The sequence below is a fragment of the Cibotium barometz genome, chromosome 53, assembly GCF_041138505.1.
Source record: "Cibotium barometz isolate CiBa-2024 chromosome 53, ASM4113850v1, whole genome shotgun sequence".
Taxonomy (NCBI): domain Eukaryota; kingdom Viridiplantae; phylum Streptophyta; class Polypodiopsida; order Cyatheales; family Cibotiaceae; genus Cibotium; species Cibotium barometz.
The window spans coordinates 6,635,154-6,643,858 of record NC_141098.1 but is presented as its reverse complement, the minus strand read 5'-3'; the positions used below and the strand labels follow the sequence as shown (position 1 = coordinate 6,643,858).

General features: G+C 42.1%; 1 long non-coding RNA gene across 1 annotated transcript; it reads right to left on the bottom strand.

Moving 5' to 3' along the window:
- Positions 1-1,141: 1,141 nt before the first annotated feature.
- Positions 1,142-3,889, bottom strand: LOC147608235 (uncharacterized). Its single transcript, XR_015264443.1, has 2 exons — positions 2,465-3,889; positions 1,142-1,801 (listed from the first exon to the last, which is right to left on the bottom strand). It is a non-coding gene; the product is annotated as an uncharacterized LOC147608235 (long non-coding RNA).
- Between the last annotated feature and the right edge of the window lie 4,816 nt (positions 3,890-8,705).

Sequence of the window (8,705 nt, the reverse complement as noted above, 5' to 3'; positions counted from 1 at the left end):
AGTAGGATCGTTCACAATACGAAAATCCAAATGAAGTTGTGCAATATCGAGGATAGTGAAGAATTTATTGACAAAGTGATACAATAGATGGACATAAGTTGCACACATTTGTGCTTTGATGGTTGATCTAGACATAAGATTATATGCTAATGGAAGTTTGGGAGAAATAGGTATGTGGATAGACAGCTTTGTGTGGATGGACATAAGTGTGACTATGTAAATAGCCTTTATAGTCTAGGTGGTCCTCCTCGATGACCATGTGGTTCTCCTCAACACCATGTGGATGGACATGAGTGTGACTAAGTAAATAGCCTCTATAGTCTAGGTGGTCCTCCTCAATCACCATGTGGCAGGCACAAATCGGGTCGACATGGCCATCCTGCAGAGCTAAGGGTCTTTACACACCGCCTAAGGGTGTCACAATACTGCCCAACATGTGGGCATCCAAAAAGTGCCTTGTGCACTCTTGAATGGGCGTACCCCATTACACACCAACTGCCCATGCCTGCGTTTATTAAAAAAGTGACTGTCCATGCATGGGCGCCCCCCTTTACTACACATCGCCCTTTACACAACGTGCATGTCCATGTACCCAACAACCCAACAACCTATTGACCTACGTATACATGCATCTCCACCAGCCCCAGCAGCATGTTAACCTACGTATGCATGATCTCCACCAGCCTATTAACCTGCGTATACATGCAACGTGTATCCATACTGAGTCAGTGCATGCCTAGTCCCAATCTGGTGCTCAACACATACGATAAGAGTCCTTGCATGATAAATGATTGTAAATACAAGTGCAAGTGCAAGTGCTCCTAGTGTCTTACTATACTATGGAAGAATGAATTGGTAATCAATGATCACTTACCCGAAATGATAATATCCGAAACCATGCTTGACCCCCTATTTGAATTCACCCACATACGTACATGCTTCACCCCCATAACTTACAAGATGCTCCCAAACTTCATCAATATCCTGCAAAAGCAATTTCCATCCATACAAATAGAGAGTTGGGGACTTGAACCCCATCACCACAGTTATTGTAGCTACACCCTACTCACTTCGAGAGGAGGGGAGGGGATGAACTTGATTCATCTTACCCCCTCCCCTCCTCCCATCTACAAAAAAGAATGAGAATCAGTAGGTATATGAGATTTAAAAACCAAATAAACATCCTAGTAAAATAATCCGCCTAATGTTTGGGAGATATTTTATAAAGCCTACAAAATATGATGTCTTAGAGATAAACAAAATACCAACATTGTGGTCCAAAGTCATAACATCCAAGCACTATTTCATCTCCTACTCACTATTGTCACTCTCATCAGCCAAGTCATGATCACCAAATACAATTCTCACATTTATCCTCTCTCTCTATAAACATAACTCTAGCAAGATTCTCTCCTTTGTGCGCCGCCAACTTGGGATCAATCAAGCAGTGCTGTTTCTGATGATTGTGCCCTCTGCACAACCGTTGAGGTCTCGGTCTGCACCAAAGCTGTAACCTCAGCAAGACCCACTTGTAGCCCATTCTGAATGATTGGATCCAAAGCCAATGCATCATTGTTTGCTCTCTCCACATCCAAACACAAGGCTTGCAATCAAACCCAAGGGCCGAGGTGTGAGTGAGCTCCCTAAACTTGCTACTATGTTGCACGCTGCATCGTATTGTTCACCTTCTGGATTAGCATCGTATTGTTCACCTTTTTGGTATCTTCTAGATATGATCACTAAGATGTGGCAATAACACAGAAGATAGACAACATGCCACACCCTTATCATTCAGCAAGATCTGCAATATTGAATAAAGAATATGTTGAGTTTAAAACATAACACTGTAGCGCAACCAACTCTCAACCATCCCAAGACGCTTATCAGTAGCTTTTAACAAGTCATCTACAACTTTGTTGTTGTGATGGTGCCATGGTAGCAAGGATATTCTGAGTAATACTTCTCACAAGGACAACCTAAACTTCATATACCATCAAGCCTCAAAACCTTAGACTATACAACATCATCATCATCCTGCAGAATAGCCTCTCTCAGTATTCTGCTTCTTTACATGCAAACAAAAGAGCTTGTGTCATTCCAACCGAAAGGACAAACCCTTCCCAACAATGCCACACTAAAGACCACATCTGTATTTGGGTTGCCGTGGTGAAGTTGGCCATCGTTTGCATACGGAATTCAGAAGATGGAGAAGATACGAAATGCAGAAGATGCAAAAAATACAGAACATTCAGATGGTTATCTTTGCATGTTAATGATGATTAACAATAATCAAGACACCTTTGCATACAGAATACAGAAGATATGGAATACAGAACATGCAGATGATAATCACCGGTAATACAAAAGATACTGAATACAAAAGATGCAGCATGATAGAGGTAGGGCTGCATGCCGTGAGGAGAGAGAGGAGCAAGACCAAAAAAAAATTGCTATTAAGAGTTACCTGGAGATCGGTCTGCAAATCAGAAAATGCTGGACATCGGTCCGCAGCCCCCAAGCAACAAGACCCATCTTTTCATTGCATTTTGGCGGGAAGGAATGCAGCCTGGTCCACCAACGACGCGCGATTGGCTGGAGATCGGTGCGCACAAGATTGGACTCGGCTGCCCACGCAGAGGCGAAACAGGGGCAGGAGGTGGGGGCCATCGTGGCAATCGACACTGCATGCATGCAGGCGGTGTGTAAAGGGAAACATGTGGGCGATGCTAGCGATTGGCCCAGCGCGACAATGATGGTAGGGCGCGAGGCGGTGTGTACAGAGCCTAATTTGTCTTGCCTTGGAGAAAACCTTTTGATTTTTATAATTAAAAGGAGTAAAAGCTGGCCACATGCTCAGTGAGAGCCACTTCACTTTCCCTTGGACCAACAAGCAAGAGCCTTTGCTGCCTTCACCTTGCATAGGAGCTGCCTCTACAGATCTGATGGACAGCTGGTCGACAGTTGTAGCAAGAGATGGTTTAGCCCCGCACAGCCAAGCTTTTCATCTGTGGACATGGTGAGGTGGGAAAGACCACTATGCAGTAGATGCTGACGATGGACCTCTTGGCCCGGTGCTATCAACTTTGGGAGCCTTCATTCTGTGGATACAAATAAGGATCCTTTCCTGCACCATGCTCTATTATTGGGAGTTTGAATACAACGCGTTTGCTTGAGAGGCGTCACATACCTGGGTAGAAGCCTTTGTTGGTTTGCTGTGTGATCGTGCTGGCCTACGATTCTACGATGCTCTATCATTGGGAGTGAACTTGAGTAGAATACCATTTGGCTCTGCAGACATAAACAACCTAGGCTCTCTCATTTTCGCTTGAGAGGCCTTTATTGTTTGGTTTGGTTGCAGCAGACGATGAATGTGAGCAGGTCCCGTTGAGGCATGCCTGGAGGGAGAGGCTCCCGCTGATGAAGTGATGCATGGTAGACTCGTAGACCAGCAGTATCACGCAGGACAAGCTGCTTCTTCTGTGCACGGTTCGCCGCCCTTGGATTAATAGTGAAGGGCTCCAAATTTTGATAGCTACAGACCAGAGTTCATAAGCAACAGCTTCTTCAGAATAGTGGTTTCGCCCACCTCGCCATGTCCGCAAGTGAAAGAGCTTGGCCGTTGGGGGCTGCATACAGAAGCAGCCCGATGGCCAGCCATGGCCATAGAACTCTGAGGGGGGCCAAGGGAAAGTGCAGCGGTGGGAGTGGATTACTCTAAAGTGTTGCGTGCTACAAAAGAGAGAATAACTCGAGGGGGACGTCGTCTGCTTGGTACAAATAAAAATCTCGCATTTTTTTTAAAAAAAATTACTTGAGGGTGACGTCCTTGCCATCCAGCTCACAGGGGGGCCGAGCTATTCTTCACTTTTTCGATGACTCTCATAACTTGAGATACAATAAAAATTGCAGAGTGTAGTGGTAAGAGGATATGGGTTGATTCTGCCCGTGTGATCCATGGCATTAGTGTGTGTGAATAGAGTAGTTGTACATTCAAATTCAAGTAAAGATTTATAAAAATATATATTTAAAAAAAATGTTTTTTTGTTCATTCAGTCTTGACAACTTATCTCACTACTACACACTCAGCAGTCCATTAAGTAAGCCCCCTTGTGCACTGTGTCCCTTGTTGTAACTTTGAAGTTTTGTGTATGTGTGTGTGTGTGTTTTGTTTTTGATGAAAAAGGCATGAAGAAAAATGGTGCTCCCTACATCATGCCTTGCTCCTGCTCTTAAGTGCCTACTTTCTCAACTAGCTTTGCCACCCCTTGTGCCCTACTATGGCTCTTAAGTGCCTCCTTACATAGAGGCTCCTCCTTGTGTGCCTCTCCCATCATGCATTTGAGCCTTTCAAACAACCCAATTGCCTCTCCTATCCTCCATGAAGGCGGTCACTACCTCTCATAAGCATTGTGCGGTGCTCCATGGTTGGCCTATGCAAACTTAGACCAAGTGGTCGGGGAAGGCCACACATCCCACATATGATCCCGCATAGGGTACTGTAACTCTCCCCTCCATGTGGTGCTGGACTGTACATTCCTAGGACCATTACACTTGTTATGACCCATGTCGAGCGGGTGGCACATCCTTAAGTGGGAGCGCCACACACGCACGTACACATGCACATGTGCTCTCTCTCTCTCTCTCTCTCTCTCTCTCCCTCTCTCTCTCTCTCATACATATGCATGCACACACACGCACGCACACATATCCATACACACAAACACACCCTACATGTGCATGTGTAAGTGTATGTGCACATAAACATAACGTCCTCATATAATATTATGATAAAATATGCTCATATTCTTTAGATCTTACCTATACAAAGAAATGCTCATACATACACACTCATGCATGCACACACACACACACACACACGCATGCACGCACACACACACACACCCACATGTGCACACACACACATGTGTGTGCGTGTGTATGTGCATATAAACATAAAGTCCTCATATAATATGATGATAAAATGTGCTCATATTCTTTAGATCTTACATACACACGTACGTGTGTGTGTATTTGCATGTGCACATAAACATAAAGTCCTCATATAATATTCTGATAAAATGTGCTCATATTCTTTAGATCTTACCTATACAAAGAAATGGTTTTAGTATCCTAGTTTGATTCATCTTTGTCTTACTAAGTGTAAATGCTATTTAGGCTAATGTAAAGACCATAAAATGTTAATTAAAGAGAGGCTAAGTTGTTACACCTTAATTTCAATTTTGCTTTAGAATGTTTGTTCAATGCAAAAGCATAAGAAGTGCTGACAAGCTTGGGAATGAGAACAATAAGCAACAACCTGGATTACATGACAATAGTGAGCATAAGAAGTGCTGACAAGCTTGGGAATGAGAACAATAAGCAACAACCTGGATTACATGACAATAGTGAGTTTCTTAGAGATGAGAAGAATAAGCAAGAAACTAGATTGTATGGTAATGGTGAGTTCTAAAGGAAACAAATGCAACTTGAGAGTTATATTTAAATGTTTTCACATCTGCTTGCGACTAAGAATTTTCTTACATAAAGTCTATTGACAAGGAGTAGTATAAAACAATAAACAAGAACTCAAGTTGCATGAAAATAGTGAGAAAGTGAACAAAGGCAACTTGTAAGGACATATTTTTATGTAGGTTGTTGGAACTTAGAAGATGCTCGTAACAAAATCTAATGCACATTTCTCGAGAAAATGTTTTATTGGCAATGCATAGCTTAATATATGTCACAATCTTAAATATTAATGATATGATGTCATTTCAAAGAGGGACCTAAGGAGGCTTTTATAAAATGGATCCCAAGAATGCTACCCCCTATTTAAAGCCAAATTTCCTCTTGATCCTGTCCTTTTCTAATAATTCAACCACTAAAGGTAGACTATAAAGCAACACATAAATGGTGTTTGAAGAGAATAAAAGAAAGATAAAGGATTCCCACTACGGATGGTTGTTCTTAAAGAGAAGAAAGTATAAATGGAGGATGTATGGTGATTATGGCTATTTTATATGCACACATAAGCCACTTAGTTGCATAGTATTTTTTTAAAATAAATGAGCTCAATCAAACTCTCCCAAATATGTGCATATTTATGATTAAGAAGGGACATTTTAGAAGGCATTTACAAAATATGATATTGCACTCTTTTTCAAGTCAAAAATCAATGTCAGTTCAAAAACGTACATACATTCTCTATTGAAAATCATGACATGCCTCATGAATTCTCTATTGAAAACCATGACATACCTCATTAAATTCCTGGTTCGTTATGAGCATTGTCTTCATTTTGATTGGTTAAGTGTTACGATAAGTGAGGTTAGGCCTTTGATCTACAAGCAAAACATTGGCCATGAGTTGTAATTATCATAGACATCATGAACCTCCTTGGTAAAGTGATCCAATGGAGTACCTTTGAATAGCTACAACAAGTTGTGCCTACATCTAAGTTGTAAAAGAAACATTGTTCTTGCTCTATTTGCAAGAAGAGTTGTATTTCTAAAGGAGGCTCGATCTTAAACTATTCTTATTGCATGGTGACAAATGAAGTGCAAGCTCATAGCCACTATGTTATACAAGTTGCAACATTCATTTTTTATTTATATGCATTGAAATAACCTTTGTGGGTATTCTTTCTTGATAGCATAAAACCGTAGACGTGTAAAATGGTAGTTTTGTAGTGTGCATCCATATTGTGTGACTACAAATGTGATCTTAATTAATGACTTTATGGTATGCGTGTCGTGTAACTTCATGTACTTGATGATTCGTAGATCACTCTTTGTGTAATTGACTTAGTGGCATACATGGAGTTCTTGGCTCTAGTAATAGGACCACGTCAAGATAATCTCACATGCATGAGATGATGGGCATATAATTTTGACAATGCACGCAACCATATGGATGAAATAAGGCAAAAGGGACAACACCATGCATGTAAGGATCATAGGGAGTATTTCCCAATGTGTATGGGTTATACACATTGCATCATTGTAACAAAGGGTTTTTAAGATGCACATGGGATGGGCCTACGCACATGGGCTTAGGATCATTTACATGTGGGATTAGGGCACATGGGCCTTGGGGACTATAAAAGGCATGTGCTCTAGGATTATTGTAACTTTGGTATACCTTTCGATATCTTTGGACTATCATTACACTTTACTTTCGTACATGAGGAGCATAGACTTGAGTTCTTAGTGCTAAATGCGGTGGACAATGATGACCCGCCTGGGGGATAGGCCCCACACTTACACCACTGGCATGGTTGGTGAGATCATGGGTGATATGCAGCTAGTGAGATGACAGGCTGTGTGACAGCCATTCTAGAGAGATGGGTGATATGCAGCTAGTGAGATGACAGGCTGTGTGACAGCCATTCTAGAGACTGGCATAGTTATAGCGCCAGCTCATTTAGTTGGGTTCACACTATAGAGAACCCTAGTATGTATTTGGTTGAGTACCTTTTCATATTGTGTGTACTCTTATCTTTGTATATGGTGTGTTGAGTGTACTCTTATCTTTGTATATGTGTTGAGTGTTGTGTGAAGAAGAAGAAGATTCTCAGCCTCTCACCTTGTGTGTTCTCTTTTAGGGTTTTGTGAGTGTGTGTGTGCTTGCAAGAGCTCAAGCTCTCTTCTCCCGTGCATCTTTTCATGGTATCAGAGCCTGGTTCATGCTAAGGGCTGAGCTGCAAGCAAGAGAAGCACATGAAGCGGTACGAGGGTAAGAGCTTCAACTACTCTTTCCTATTTGTGTTGGTGACTACACCCTTGTCGGGAGCTCTACGGGAGGCACCGGCAAATGATCTCTGATTGAGGAGCTTTCTTCGTGGGAGTAAAATTATAAGGCAACTATACCGTCCTATTGGACAAAATTTTTCGGGCAGTTTGTGCAGGACAAACCAGAGTGCTGTTTCTGGTAAATTTGTGTGTCTGGCAAGATGTCAAATGATGGCATAAACCAGATTGTTGCTGAGAAGCTTAATAAGAACAGCTTCCATGCTTGGAGGTTCAGGTTGACAAGTTTCCTGATGGGAAAGGGTTACTGGGACTATATAGAAGGTGAGCATGAAGAGGCACCAGAGATATCGGAGATCAATCCGACTGCTGCAAATGTGAAAGAGTTCAAGGATTGGAATGGCACATCACTATGCATACATGGCAAAAGTTGTGCAGATTGTAGAGCCCACATACATTGATGAGGCTATTGGAAATGTGTGTTGGGAGAAAGCTATGGATGAGGAGATGGATGCACTATATGGAAATGAGACTTGGGATTTAGTGCAATTGCCTGAAGGCAAGAGATTGGTAGCCAAAGGATATGTGCAGAACTTTCAGCCCAGTTGCCAAGATGGCAACAGTGAGAGTTGTGATAGCAGTGGCTGCGTCAAAGTAATGGTCTTTACATCAGATGGATGTGAAGAATGCATTCTTGCATGGGGATTTGCAGGAAGAGGTGTATATGTTGCAGCACCTCGAGCATGTTTGCAGGTTGAAGAAAGCCTTATATGGCTTAAAAGATCTACTAGTGGCTTCATATTTTCTTTGGGGAGTGCTGTTGTGACTTGGAGCAGCAAGAAGCAGCCTACGGTTGCTCTATCCAGTACAGAAGCCAAGTACAGAGGTGCTGCTATGGCAGCATGTGAGGTAGCTAGGTTGAGAAAGCTACTTGTTTTGCAGATTTGGGTCTATCAA